This window comes from Aedes albopictus, chromosome 3 (genome assembly GCF_035046485.1).
Source record: "Aedes albopictus strain Foshan chromosome 3, AalbF5, whole genome shotgun sequence".
In the NCBI taxonomy this organism is placed as follows: Eukaryota; Metazoa; Arthropoda; class Insecta; order Diptera; family Culicidae; genus Aedes; species Aedes albopictus.
The window spans coordinates 248398978-248414822 of NC_085138.1; the positions used below are offsets into that span (position 1 = coordinate 248398978).

At 42.2% G+C, this 15845-nt stretch overlaps 1 long non-coding RNA gene across 1 annotated transcript; it reads right to left on the reverse strand.

The window, feature by feature from the left end:
• Positions 1-10070: 10070 nt before the first annotated feature.
• On the reverse strand, positions 10071-13829 carry LOC134291795 (uncharacterized). The gene is made up of 2 exons (XR_009999290.1): positions 13355-13829; positions 10071-11903 (listed from the first exon to the last, which is right to left on the reverse strand). It is a non-coding gene; the product is annotated as an uncharacterized LOC134291795 (long non-coding RNA).
• Between the last annotated feature and the right edge of the window lie 2016 nt (positions 13830-15845).

A 15845-nucleotide genomic window follows, 5' to 3' on the forward strand; every position in this document is an offset into this window, starting at 1 on the left:
CATTGAAAAATATTGATATTTGCGTCTTTGGCAGCGGTTTGAAATTTTGTTGTAAGCCCCATAGCCTACGGGTTAATGAGCCCCTGCTGGAACTCTTCCAGAAATTTGTCCAGGAATTTCCCAAATATTTTTCCACAAACTCCTCCATGAATTCTTTCACGAATTCCTCTACGGATTCCCCCAGGAAATTCTTCAAGGATTCCTTTAGAAATGCCTCCAGGGAATTCCTTCAATAATTTTTCCAGCAATTCCTTTAGTAGTTCCTCCTGCAAATTCTACAGGAATTTCTCTAGACTCATCTTCCAGTTTTTGAGAGCTACGTTCAAGAATTCTTTCAAGCACTTCTTTAGTAATGCTTTCAGGGATTCCTCCAGAAAGTCCTTCAAGGATTCCTCCTGAAATTTCTCCAGGGATTTCTCCTGGAATGCCTTCACGGATTACTACGGATATACGCCACGGCTACGCATTGAAAGCTTTAGTAATGCATAAAATTTAACGATGGTGCATTATTTCGCAATTAGACACATATTTGATTCAAAGATGGTGCGTGAGATGGTGCCTGAATGATTCTGTGAACATCATGGTGGTGCATGGAATGAATGATGTATGTATGGTGCATTAGCTATGATTCTGTTATACTCGTCATGTTTCATATTAAGGTGCCATGCAATTCGTACAAAGGTGCAGGCACAGAAATCAACATGTTCCAGGTACGTGGAATACTATTTTGTATGCGAAATGCCAAAATGGTGCATCAAATTCTAATGTAAACCACATCATAATGGTGCATAAGATACCTAGATGGTATAACGAATGCCAAAATGGTGCATGAAAAGCTTTGAAGAAGGCGTATGATGCTAATGTGCTGCATTAGTTGTCGCAGTTATTCAAAGATTATCAACATGTTGCATGGTTAGGTGCACGAATTGCAAAAATGGTGCATAGAATACAAAATAAAAGTGTTTTATATGATGCACACAACATAATGGTGCATCAGATGCCTAGATGATATAATAAACGCTGTAATGGTGCTTGGAAAGCTTTGATGGTGCATGAAATTTAACGATGGTGCATATCAGTATGATGCATTTGATGTCTAGTTGATTAAAAGATAGTGCATGAGATCAGCATAATGCGTGGATACCTAGTTCATACTGTGGACGCTTTGATGAAGGTACATGATGTTAGTGTGCTGTATTAGTTGTCACCGTTATTCAGCGACACTCGACATTGTGTATGGCTAGGTGTACGAATTGCAAAAATGGTGCTTGGAATTCAATGTGGTGCCGAAGTCACCATGGTTCACGTACATGGATTACAGTTTTGGAATACGAAATGCCAAAATGATGCATGTTATTCGAATATTGTGCTGACATCACTGATTAGTTAAAAGATGGTGCGTGAGATTAGCCTAAAAATGATTCAGAGAACATCATGGGTGTGCATGAGATACTAAGAAATTGTATGTATCAGGGGTGCATTTGTTGCCACCATGATTCAGTGATTCTCAACATTGGGTGATTTGATCCAAAATGCAAGAATTGCAAAAATGATGCATAGAATTTAATGTGGTGCGGAAGTCAACATGGATCAGGTACATGGAATACAATTTGGTGTACGATATGGCAAAGTGGAGCTAATGAAATTCATATGTGAATTAAATGCTTAGATGACGCGTGAGATGGTGCTTAGATATTTATGTGATCATCATGGTGGTGCACGGAACGCAAAGGAGCTACATGATGTTTGTATGGTGCATTAGTTTTACCATGATTCAGTTATACTCAACAAATTCCATATGTTGGTGCACGAATTGCAAAAATGGTGCAGGAAACTCAATACGGCACAGAAATCAACATAGACCAGGAACAAGGAATGCTATTTTGTATGCGAAATGTCAAAATGGTGCATCAAATTCACTTGTGAACCACATCATAATGGTGCATAAGATGCCTAGATTATATAGTGAATGCCAGAATGGTGGTTGGAAAGCTTTGAAGAAGGTGCATGATGCTAGATGATGCATTAGTTGTCACCGTTTTTCAAAGCTTATCAATATGGGTAGGTGCACGAATTACAAAAATGGTGCATAGCATACAAAAAAAAATGTATTTTATGTGATGCTCACGGCATTAAGGTGCTTTAGATGCCTAGATGATATGATAAACGCTGAAATGGTGCTTGAAGAGCTATGATGGTGCATATCAGTATGAGGTATTAGATACTTAATTGATAAAAAGACATTTCATGCGATCATCATAATACGTGGATACCTAGATCATTCTGTGGACATCATGATGGTGTATTGAAAGCTTTGAAGAAGGTGCATGATGTTAGGGTGCTGTATTAGTCGTCACTGTTATTCAGTGATACTCGTTATTTTGTATGGCTAGGTGCACGAATTGCAAAAATGGTGCTTAGAATTCAATGTGGTGCCGAAGTCACCATGGTTCACGTACATGGAATACAGTTTTGGAATACGAAATGCCAAAATGGTGCATGTTATTCGAATATGGTGCTGACATCATGTAACGGTAGCCCGTTACGTCTGTGTAACAAATAGGTACATACATCAATTATAATAAATCATTGTTTCATTTAAATACTTGTTAATCGTTATAACATGGAATTCCGAGAGGCTGCGTACTAGATTTATAAGCCAACATGATAAAGCGCGCAAAAACTCCGCCTGCGCATATGCAACTGCTATAACTCTGATTGATTCAAACCTGCATCCGCCGAAAAGGAGAGGAATTGCCAACCGTTAACCCTCTCACAAAATTTAATTGATTGCCCGCGATCGGGCCAAAAAACCGAAGGTCAAGTTCACGAAAAACCTTGAGAATTGGGGAGAGAAATATGAAGGCCACACTTAGCGATTACTGGTGGGAGCGAGATATCGAAGACCGGAAAGGGAACAAGAAAATCGACCCGAACGACTCGTCAATAGATGTTAGGTATCCCAAGGTTTCCTATCTGAGGACTTCAAGATCCTTCGTCACTTTGCCTGGACAGTCGATCCAATTAGGAAGTGTTTTACCGTGTACCGCGAAACCTGTAATTTGACAGTGAACCATTGTAGATAGCTCAAGTGAACTAATAGGCTCTGAACATTTCAGGAAAGTGAGTTAGTTTCCCCCCCGAGTGCCAATAAGTGCTACAGCAGTTGTGTGATAGCTAGTGCATACAGAAAGGTATGAAAGTCGTGCGTTGCGTTAGGTGCGTTGCTCTCTTTAACCTTTTCCCTCGAACAGCCGTTCGACGGCTTTATTTCTCGGATTTAGGAAACGTTGTCGCAAAATCCATCGCGGTGCTAGACAGTCCGGCAAATCACCGGCCCACGTTTCCCAGTGGCCGAAGGGGCCGCGCCGTTAACATCGCGCCCGAGTTCAACGTGTTATCGTCGAAGAACAACCCAACGAGCACGTGAGTCACCGAGTCGCTGAGCAAGCTACGCCCGCTCGGTAGGTGGATTGATCCCGCACGCCGCGCGGATTGCATTCCCGTTTCATCCGACGGTCGCGCGGTTCGATAGGCCAAGCATGCGCGCTGTCGAACAATAGACCCAAGCCACGCCGTCAGACAATAGCGACCACCGTCGCCCGCCTTGCAGTCGGCGCAGCCACCGAGCCGTACTGGCAATAGAATGCGGTAACCGTGAGTAAATGTAAAACCATATGTGCACATGTGACGTCATATTCTGGGGAACACGTTTTTAGCAAAGGTAGAGAGCACGCACGCAATAGTAGGGACGTAGGCCTATAGTTAAGGAGTGAGTGACGCAAATAGTTCCATGGATAACGATAGGAATAAATGTTATTAATGTTGAATTTTGCATCTGCGTTGTACCCTATCAAACGAAGACCCTACCTACCGTTTACGTAATGTTCTCGAGTTTATAGTTCACAAGAGCGATCTCCTTTTGGCGCTTACGTAATTCATTGATGGTTTGTTGAGTTAAATGATGAGCTTTCTGATCGGTGTCGCCATCTTTGGGCGGGTGATGGAATCTTCCGGTGATGAAGGGATTTTATAGTGGAAAGCTACTCTCAGTACGAGCAGTTAGGGTTGCGTGAGTATTGTTGACCTCTGGTGTTTCGGAGTCTAGTAAGACGGACGCCAGGAAAGTGGAGTTGGCGGGATTGTTTTTCGAACCTTGAATCGAGGTTCTACAATGGACCAACTTAGGTGGGTCTCAGACCGGGCAAACTATTAAAACGAGTGGGAGGTCCTCTAACGAGGTGGCGCTTAAGCTTCTCATTTTACGAAGAACAATCTAGTCAGCCCATGGTGGCGATATTTAGTAGCGGTTATTTCCAGCCGGCCACGAACTTGAAAGCTCGTGCGGCTACATTTGGCGCCCAACCGTAAGTTCGAACCTAGGAACACATGAATAAATTATAGGATTTTCAAATTGATTAAGGAAATGAGTCATTGAAGGTGTTTTTTCGGAGTTAAGGCTTATTCTGGAGTTGATGCTTATTTAGGAAGTTAATTGTTTCGGAATCATTGATTTTTTTTTGTTGAAATTACAGTTTCTTTTTTCTCATTTGTTACACTACTTTTCTTGCTTAGGATATATTTATTAGGATATTCAAATTATTGCGTTTAATACTATTTAAGAAGATTCTTCATATTTTTTCTTTCAATTTTTCTTACTTTATTTTTGTATATATTTTATAGATAAGCTTACATATATTTGAATTTGAATTTTGGATTTGTTTGTATAAATAATGGATTTGTTGAAAGTGAACATGAATTCGAGATTTCCTTATGCAGGTCATTTGACCATGGATGAAATTGATTATGAACTTAAATTACGTAATTATACTGAAGATTTGGGAAAGGAATTGAACTTTAAACAAAGGCTACTGAGGAGGTTATTTGATGAAGATGAAAACGAAAAACGCGATTACAGAACATCTTTGAGCATCGACCAGGAATTTGAATTAGTTGCTGAACGTGTGAATACGATCAGAGGTTGTTTGGCAAAAGAATTTGATATTAGGCTTATGCCTGCAGATTCAAATAACTTTGAATCTGTAGAAGAATCTGAGTCAGACCAGCAGGCATCAGAACAGGCAAAACAGGACAGTAGATTGATGACCCAAGTACCATCTGTGGTACCATCACTGGGTCAATCTTATACTCAACATGCATCGGGCAGACCCAATCAGAACGTAGAAAATTTGGGAGCCCGTAAGAAAAATGGGGGTAAGTCTGCAGAACCAACAATACCAGGGAGAAATGAAGAAAACAAAGAAGGTAGACGAACGAGTAGTAGTTTTCAAAAAGAAACTAGAGGGTTTGAACAAAAAGTGACTGAAGAACCAGTAGGCTGGCAGGAAAAAATAACCAAATTAGAGATTCAAATCAACAAATTAACTGAGATGTTCATGGCATCGATCCCCAGTTTACAACACGAACGACAAATGGGAAATGAGATATTTTACCAGCCACTGCCAACTGGTTCGAACCAATTTGAGTTGGGTAATGCTGGGTTCCATAGGTCAAACAGATTCGAAAGGACTTCAAATTTAAATTTCGAACCTCGGGATATAGGGAATTTATGTACTCCTCCGAATAATACAGGAACTAGTGGTAATAACAATGTCAGATATGATGATAGTAGCAGCGGAGAGGACACGTCAAGGGAATTCCCAAACCTAGGTGTGCGGACAATGCACAGAGAAGATAGGGTCCAGTACGACAGAAAGATGGAAAAGTGGAATTTATTTTTCACAGGAGATTCAAGGTCGACATCTTTAGAAGACTTTATTTTCAAGGTAAAAGTATTAGCAAGCATGAACGGCATACCGAACGACAAGTTGCTCAACAACATACACCTGCTACTAAGAGGGGAGGCATCAAATTGGTTCTTTACCTACTACCAACCCTCTTGGACCTGGGAAATCTTTGAAACCAGAATAAGGTTTCGATTCGGTAACCCAAACCAAGATCAGGGCAATCGCCAACGGATCTATGACCGAAAGCAACAAAAGGGCGAGACCTTTATTGCATTCGTCACCGAAATTGAGAGAATGAACAAACTACTTAGCAAACCACTGTCGAGTAGAAGAAAATTCGAAATTGTTTGGGAAAACATGAGGCAACATTATCGCTCGAAACTTGCCTGTTTTTCAATAACAGACCTAGATCAACTTATCCAGGCCAATTATCGAATTGATGCTAGCGACCCTTCGCTGCATCCAGTAGGTCCGAAACTCGCGATTCACAACATTGAGGGTGAAGAAGAGGGAGAATCAGACGAGGAAGAGATCAATGCGATGGACAGAAGACCAACCAGAAATCAAAGTCAAGGAGGTAATAGAGGTAACCAAAATTCAAGGAGGGAGGAACGGGAAACGTCTAGAGTACCAATGTGTTGGAATTGTCAACAGCAAGGCCACTTCTGGCGAAACTGTAGAGAAGCCAAAACTACATTCTGCTATGTTTGTGGTAACCCTGGCAAGATTTCCTCGTCGTGTGATAAACACCCCAGACGATCTCCACAAAATCAGACAGGAGAGACTCCTTCGGGTTCGGGAAACTAGGTATGGGATGCGGTAAAGGGAACGCTGCCATCCCTAAGAAGCAACCTGTTTCGAATCCAAGTTCCGTTCCCTATGTTGATCCTCTAGAAAATGTTTTAGAGATTAAAATTCAAACCAACAGTTGTCCTCACATCACAGTTCGTATTTTTGACGAAAATATTGAAGCTTTGTTAGACTCAGGTGCAGGCATAAGTGTCACCAACTCCAAACAACTCTTCGAGCAACATGGGCTGAAAATTCTACCATCGCCCATTAAGATTTGCACAGCAGATAAAACAAAGTATTCCTGTGTTGGTTATACAAACTTGCCCATAACATTCAGAGGAATCACTAAGACGATTTCAGTAGTCATTGTGCCAGAAATATCTCGAAAGCTTATCCTGGGCGTAAACTTCTGGAAAGCTTTCAAAATCAAGCCAATGATGCAAGGCATGAATGGTTTGGAAGAAATAGCTGAAATTGGTCAGATTGAGACTACGACTGAGTTGTTCCATTTTTTTATGCACCCGATTGAGACGCTACCAGCAATCGGACTTTCCTTGCCAGATAGAACACTTGACATACCAGAACTTGACTTGCCCGAGACTTCAAAAGTTACGGCAGAAACAATGGAAATTGAGCACGAACTAAATGAAGATGATCGGAAGGAACTTGAAAAGATCATTAAATCTTTTCCATGTACAACAGAAAATCGCTTAGGCCGCACAACATTGCTAGAACATGAGATTATTCTTAGGGAAGATGCGAAACCTAGACGGCAACCTATATACAAATGCTCACCAACGATACAAGCGGAGATGGATCGAGAAATTGAACGCTATAAAAAACTCGATGCCATAGAGGAATGTTCAAGCGAATGGGCCAATCCTTTAGTTCCCGTTCGAAAATCGAACGGCAAACTGAGAGTGTGTTTGGACTCGCGCAGAATTAATGCTTTAACTAAAAAAGACTCTTATCCCATGCGGGATATGAGAGGCATATTTCACCGCTTGGGCAGTGCAAAATTTTTCTCTGTAATCGATTTAAAGGATGCCTATTTCCAGATTCCTCTCAAGAAGGAATCACGCGATTATACGGCATTTAGAACGGCTACAGGGTTATACAGGTTTAAAGTATGCCCGTTTGGTTTAACCAATGCTCCATTCAGTATGTGCAGGCTGATGGATAAAGTAATTGGTTTCGATTTGGAACCCTATGTATTCGTCTATTTAGACGACATAGTGGTAGCCACCAAAACATTAGCAGAGCATTTGAGGTTACTGAAACTAGTAGCTGAACGCCTGCGGAAGGCAAATCTAACTATTTCCTTAGACAAGTCAAGATTCTGTCGCAAACAAGTAAGCTACCTAGGCTACTTGTTAACAGAAAAAGGCGTGGCAATTGACAGTTCCAGGATCGAGCCGATCCTAAACTATACGAGGCCCAAAAGTGTGAAAGACATTAGGCGTCTTTTAGGGTTGGCAGGATTCTATCAAAAATTTATTCAAAATTACAGTAAAATCGCTGCACCAATTTCTGACCTTTTGAAGAAAAACCCGAAGAAATTCGTATGGACAGAAGCAGCAGAGGAGGCATTTCAGAATTTGAAGTCGGCTTTGATATCTGCGCCAATATTAACCAATCCAGATTTTTCTTGTCCATTCATTATTGAATCTGACGCATCGGACAATGCTGTTGGCGCAGCATTGGTTCAGAAAATTGATGGAGTGACAAGAGTAGTAGCATATTTTAGTAAGAAGTTGAGTAGCACTCAACGGAAATATGCTAGTGTAGAAAAGGAGTGTCTAGGTGTACTGATGGCTATTGAACACTTTCGTCACTTCGTAGAGGGGACAAAATTCAAAGTCGTTACAGATGCCCGTAGTCTACTTTGGCTCTTTACGATTGGCATCGAATCGGGCAACTCAAAGCTACTTAGATGGGCTCTCAAGCTCCAGTCCTATGACATAGAGTTAGAATACAGGAAAGGTAAACTGAATGTAACTGCGGACTGTTTATCCAGATCCTTAGATGCCATTTCCACAATGGACCCCGATTATGAGGATTTGATCAAACAAATCTCGAGAGACCCTCAAAGTTTCCCAGACTTCCGAGTCATAGATAATCGTGTATATAAATTGGTGAAAAACCAAGGAAAGGTCGAAGACACTCGCTTTCTATGGAAGCAATATCTCCCATCCTTTGAGCGAGAAGGGGCGATAAAAGCTACTCATGATGAAGCTCATTTAGGATTCGATAAAACTTTGGCATCAATTAGAGAAAGATTCTATTGGCCACGGATGAGTTCGGAAATTAAGACCTATTGTCGCAAATGCTTAACTTGTCAAACAAGCAAAGCGAGTAACACCAACACGACAGCACCGATATTGACCCAGAAAAAGACCGCCGAATACCCCTGGCAGTTCTTGACAATGGACTATGTTGGACCTTTACCAGTCTCTGGGAAAGGTAGAAGCACGTGTTTACTCGTCATAACCGACATTTTCAGTAAATTCATACTAGTCCAACCTTTTAGACAGGCTACCGCCGATTCGTTGGTACCTTTTGTTGAGAACATGGTGTTCCAGTTATTCGGTGTCCCAGAAGTCATTTTGACGGACAATGGGACCCAATTCCTTGCCAAATCCTTCCAAGACCTGCTAGAACACTACAACCTAACACATTGGCGGACCCCTAATTACCACCCGCAAGTAAATGACGCGGAACGAGTAAACCGAGTTTTAACGACCGCCATTCGCGCGTCCATCAAAAAGGACCATAAAGATTGGGCGAACAACGTACAAACGATTGCTTGCGCAATCAGAAACTCAGTACACGAAGCAACCCACTATTCACCCTATTTCGTTATGTTTGGGAGAAATATGGTTTCAGACGGGAGAGAATACCGTCACCTAAGGGATAATGTAGAGGGCAACGGAACTGCCAATGTAGAGAAGGAAAAACTGTACGCGGACATAAGGGAAAACCTCAAGAAAGCCTTTGAAAAACATTCAAGGTACTACAACTTGAGAGCCAATAGTAACTGTCCCACGTTCACGCTGGGAGAGAAGCTATTGAAGAAGAACACAGAGCTCTCAGATAAAGGGAAAGGCTATTGCGCTAAACTCGCTCCAAAATATATTCCTGCAGTGGTAAAAAGGAAAGTTGGGGAACACTGTTATGAGTTGGAAGACGAGAAAGGAAAGCGTCTTGGGGTGTACAATTGTCGTTACCTCAAAAAGCTTAACTCGTCTTCATAATTAGATATGCGTTAAAGCTATGCAACCTTATTAAGGCAACGATGCACTTTTGATTACACGAAAATACATGTTTGGTATCTCACCTTGCTCCTTGTGAACGAGATGAGACGTTGGTTGATTCAGCTATGGTACCTTTTTTCAAAGGGAACTAGACTCTAACTGTAGAGTACGAAAATCAACCAAGTTGCATAGCAAACAACCTCCTCGAAGATCGAGTCGAGCTATTTTTTACAAAGCTATGAATACTCGTAGAGTGGACCACGCAGCTAACCCCTGCATCAAAATACAACCGGCCATTCTTGAAGTGCTCCTCAATGAGTTGAGCCGTCCCACAACAACATTCAATCTACTGGTGACGAACTTCAAGAATGTGCATTGGTAAAGGGGATTACTCCGAAGTTTGAGTAGGAGGAATCACGGGAAGCAGTGTTTTCCAACCAGACAGCTATGTATCACCTGGGACAAGTAGATCGGAAACCCTGACGAGGCAACGTAAACGAACGGAAATGACATAATTTGACGAAGGTTAAGGTAAAGGAATCAACCCTGCCTAACCTGATTTAGTCCGAATATTATTAGTTAGTAATCCTGTTCATATTCTATGTTAGTACTTACGATTATTGTTAGTGTTACGTTCTAAAATTCTCACCATTTTGTTTACTATGTACGGATTGTGTAGTCGTTTTCGTACATGCAGTTCAGCGGTGACGTCCTTTTTGATGTGATCCGTAAAGATAATGTTAGGAACCTCTACGTTCTTGTAAATAGTCGTCCTATGTTTCCTTTTAAGTTCGTTGTTCTGTCGGTGAGAGTTTCCATTGATGAACTTTGTACTGCAGCAGTCCGGTTGCACTGTAGTATCCACTAATTTAAGCCGTCAATAGTAGCATCCGCATCTTAATCTACTTCCATAGTGCTGCATAGTTGATCCGATCATCCTTTTTTCCATCCAGTAAATTCCGTAAATTCAGTCAATAGCCAATCCTAGGTTTTTTGAATCCAATAGAGTTCCGTTCAATATCCAGTAGCAATCCAATTAGAAATTTCAATCGAAGTCAAATCATTCCTCCATTCGTAGTTTGTTCAAATCCCACGTCGCAGCAGCTGAAAGAAACACACAAAGCACTTAATTCACATTTAGAGAAAGTTTTAGTAATACTCCCCCCGTAATTCTGGTCCAGATGTAGATTTTCCGCCGGAAAATCCAGTATTTTTCCGAGAAATCGCCTTTTTTTCACGCTGCACGTTTTCACGATTACGTTGCACTTTGTTTTGACTCCGTCCGTTTTGACAGTTCATTTCGAGCCGGCCTCGCACGGTGCGTTTAGTGCTTGGGCATGTATGAAGTTGGTGTGAAGTTAAGTGTGAAGGATTTTATTCGTGGATTGTACACGGAGTTTAGATCTTTTCAAATTTCGTTTATCAGATTGAAATCTGGTGTGAAGTTTGAATAAGATAAATGTAGTTGCGTTCAATGGTAGAAATGAACAATTTGCCTGAAGGGAAGCTTCGGGGTGGGCCATATCTCCATTGAACAGTTCAGTTGCGGTAAATTCAGTAAAAAGGTCGGTGCTCAACGTTATGATTGGGGTAGACCCGGGAGCTGAATGAGCCTGTTTTTTAGGATTATCAATGATGATTTCGATTGTTTTTACTCTGTTCCAAGTGAACAGTCGTGAAGGCAGATTTTAATAAGGATTGTTCGGAGAAATTGTTGGGGAGTACAGGGCAAACCACTCGATGCCACTCGAATGAACTGGTCAATTGTTTTTTTTTTTGTTTTTTTTTGTTCTGGTCCTTTCTCATTTCATTCGGTATTGTTTTTTTTTTGCTCTATTTAGTTTTTTGTTCTTTATTTGTTCCATAATTTAGTATTTTCCAATAATATGGATATCCTGAATAGTTAATTAAATGTGATTTGTAACTTTATTGACGGAAGTAACGTAAACATTCGCTGGAGACCGGAGTCGAATAGACACTGATGGTCAGTAGTAGGCACGGTCCGTGATAGATTGTGTGCTATAGATAGAGGAGGAGTTGACCTTCGCGGTTAACGATGATACCATATGACCCCGAATGTTGAGTTGGTTTCAGACGTTTGGTTACTTATCTAGAATACAAAATTGAATAGAATAATAAATTTTACAAGTATTTTCTTATGAAAATTTAGTTGAATCAATTCAACTAAATTTTCATACTCTAAGCAGGGAGTGATGTAACGGTAGCCCGTTACGTCTGTGTAACAAATAGGTACATACATCAATTATAATAAATCATTGTTTCATTTAAATACTTGTTAATCGTTATAACATGGAATTCCGAGAGGCTGCGTACTAGATTTATAAGCCAACATGATAAAGCGCGCAAAAACTCCGCCTGCGCATATGCAACTGCTATAACTCTGATTGATTCAAACCTGCATCCGCCGAAAAGGAGAGGAATTGCCAACCGTTAACCCTCTCACAAAATTTAATTGATTGCCCGCGATCGGGCCAAAAAACCGAAGGTCAAGTTCACGAAAAACCTTGAGAATTGGGGAGAGAAATATGAAGGCCACACTTAGCGATTACTGGTGGGAGCGAGATATCGAAGACCGGAAAGGGAACAAGAAAATCGACCCGAACGACTCGTCAATAGATGTTAGGTATCCCAAGGTTTCCTATCTGAGGACTTCAAGATCCTTCGTCACTTTGCCTGGACAGTCGATCCAATTAGGAAGTGTTTTACCGTGTACCGCGAAACCTGTAATTTGACAGTGAACCATTGTAGATAGCTCAAGTGAACTAATAGGCTCTGAACATTTCAGGAAAGTGAGTTAGTTTCCCCCCCGAGTGCCAATAAGTGCTACAGCAGTTGTGTGATAGCTAGTGCATACAGAAAGGTATGAAAGTCGTGCGTTGCGTTAGGTGCGTTGCTCTCTTTAACCTTTTCCCTCGAACAGCCGTTCGACGGCTTTATTTCTCGGATTTAGGAAACGTTGTCGCAAAATCCATCGCGGTGCTAGACAGTCCGGCAAATCACCGGCCCACGTTTCCCAGTGGCCGAAGGGGCCGCGCCGTTAACATCGCGCCCGAGTTCAACGTGTTATCGTCGAAGAACAACCCAACGAGCACGTGAGTCACCGAGTCGCTGAGCAAGCTACGCCCGCTCGGTAGGTGGATTGATCCCGCACGCCGCGCGGATTGCATTCCCGTTTCATCCGACGGTCGCGCGGTTCGATAGGCCAAGCATGCGCGCTGTCGAACAATAGACCCAAGCCACGCCGTCAGACAATAGCGACCACCGTCGCCCGCCTTGCAGTCGGCGCAGCCACCGAGCCGTACTGGCAATAGAATGCGGTAACCGTGAGTAAATGTAAAACCATATGTGCACATGTGACGTCATATTCTGGGGAACACGTTTTTAGCAAAGGTAGAGAGCACGCACGCAATAGTAGGGACGTAGGCCTATAGTTAAGGAGTGAGTGACGCAAATAGTTCCATGGATAACGATAGGAATAAATGTTATTAATGTTGAATTTTGCATCTGCGTTGTACCCTATCAAACGAAGACCCTACCTACCGTTTACGTAATGTTCTCGAGTTTATAGTTCACAAGAGCGATCTCCTTTTGGCGCTTACGTAATTCATTGATGGTTTGTTGAGTTAAATGATGAGCTTTCTGATCGGTGTCGCCATCTTTGGGCGGGTGATGGAATCTTCCGGTGATGAAGGGATTTTATAGTGGAAAGCTACTCTCAGTACGAGCAGTTAGGGTTGCGTGAGTATTGTTGACCTCTGGTGTTTCGGAGTCTAGTAAGACGGACGCCAGGAAAGTGGAGTTGGCGGGATTGTTTTTCGAACCTTGAATCGAGGTTCTACAATGGACCAACTTAGGTGGGTCTCAGACCGGGCAAACTATTAAAACGAGTGGGAGGTCCTCTAACGAGGTGGCGCTTAAGCTTCTCATTTTACGAAGAACAATCTAGTCAGCCCATGGTGGCGATATTTAGTAGCGGTTATTTCCAGCCGGCCACGAACTTGAAAGCTCGTGCGGCTACAATCACTGATTAGTTAGAACAGGGGTTCCCAACCTTTTTGAGGTGGCGACCCCCTTTAAGAATTGTGAAAACATCTGAGGCCCAATGAAAATTTTTAGAAAAAAAAGATGAATTAAATGAACGAAATCGAGTTTTTTTGGTACAGTGACGTGGCCAGAAATTTACTGTGGGAGGGATTTTTGACGATCAATGATACGTTTTTTTAATTCGACACTCACATTTTGTAAACAATGATGTCATGTACATTCGATTTGAGTCGTAACTGAAAAATAGCGGCGCAGCCGAAAAATGTTTCTTTTAGAGGCGATTTATACTGAAAATTTGTTCGTCAAATCGTGTCTTTTGGGGGTGGTATAATTTGCACAAAGTAGAATGAAAACAACATTTTTTTGGTAACATCGCGGCCCCCCTAGACTGGCTTCACGGCCCCCCAGGGGGCCGCGGACCACCGGTTGGGAACCCGTGAGTTAGAAGATGGTGCGTGAGTTTAGCCTAGATGATTCTGAGAACATCATGGTTGTGCATGAGATACTAAGGAATTGTATGTGTCAATGGTGCACCATGGCTCAGTGATTCTCAACATTGCGTGGTAAGATCCAAGGTGCAGGAATTGCAAAAATGGTGCATATAATTTTTTATAGAAGGGGGGGCAAGTGCCCCCCCTTGCCCCCCCCCTGTGCACGCTAGTGATGGATCGCCAATCCAGAGACGGCGGGTTCGATTCCCGTTCCGGTAGGGAAAATTTTCTCGACTCCCTGGGCATAGTGTATCATTGTGCTTGCCTCATAATATACAAATTCATGCAATGGCAGGCAAAGAAAGCCCTTCAATTAATAACTGTGGAAGTGCTCAAAGAACACTAAGTTGAAGCAAGGCAGGCCAAGTCTCAGTGGGGACGTAAGCCATAAATAAGAAGAAGGAAAATAAGTTGTCCCATATTATTAGGATGTAACGATGTCATTATTTGTATGTTGTTCGTTAAATATTTAGTTCCGATTATCATTATATTAAAATAGCAAATCATTTACAATTAATAGAAGCCTTAGAAACTTTGAACCAGCCTAAGCCATATTCACCGCCAAAATGTTCATTTGTTCATCCGCCACTTTTCGTTTGCGCTAAAAAATTAAATGAGTCCCCACTGCGAAATGCGCGCAATTTTACCACACAACGTGATCACGGATACTGGGTTTCTCGCTTTGCAAGCTGTATCTACAGCGTACATCGACCCGTTGAGAATCCTTTGAAGAGATATTGACCTTTCCCCGATTCTTTTCCTCCCATGATTTGAGCAGTCGGTAAGGTGGTTGATTAAGACTGTTCGTAGAATGAGATGCGAAAATGCGCGAATATGACTGTTGGGAGCGGGAGAGCAACCTTCGGGATCGCGAATATCACTTCGTGATTTCCGGTGACGAAATTAATTATATGACGGTTGATCTGAGGATTACCAAATGTTACAAGATCACTTCGAACTGATCTGTGGAAGAGGCAGGAGTGGCCCAAGTGTTCTCGCGCCGTGGTGTTGAATTTCAGGTATAAGTGACTGTGAGAATTGTTCGACCAGTGGATCTTTAGTTTAAACCCTTTCCCTTAGTTAGTTTTCCCAAATAGATTTGTGTGTGCAACAGTCCTAAGGCGGTGTGTTATCGTGTGTGGCTTTGAAGAAATCAAGGTAAATATCTTTGGATGTGGTTTTTTGTAATGGTGAACTGTGACACGTGTCGTGCAATCTTTGTTTAATGTAGATTCGTGGCAAGAGCCGTTTAGACGCCCGACACACCACCATCGAACCATTTGGCCATTTCTGACCCCACCATCAGGCTCCGAAGTTTCCCCGGAGCACGCCGGAAGAGAGCCGCGTCCGTCACCAAACGCGCCCTAGGCAGGGCATATCGGCAACAGTTACAACCAAGCGAACACGTTTTTCCTTCCGTTGGTGACGACCAACGGAAACACCGACGCACGTGCGGCGTCTTTCGCTACCAAGCAGCCATGAGTCGGTAGATGACC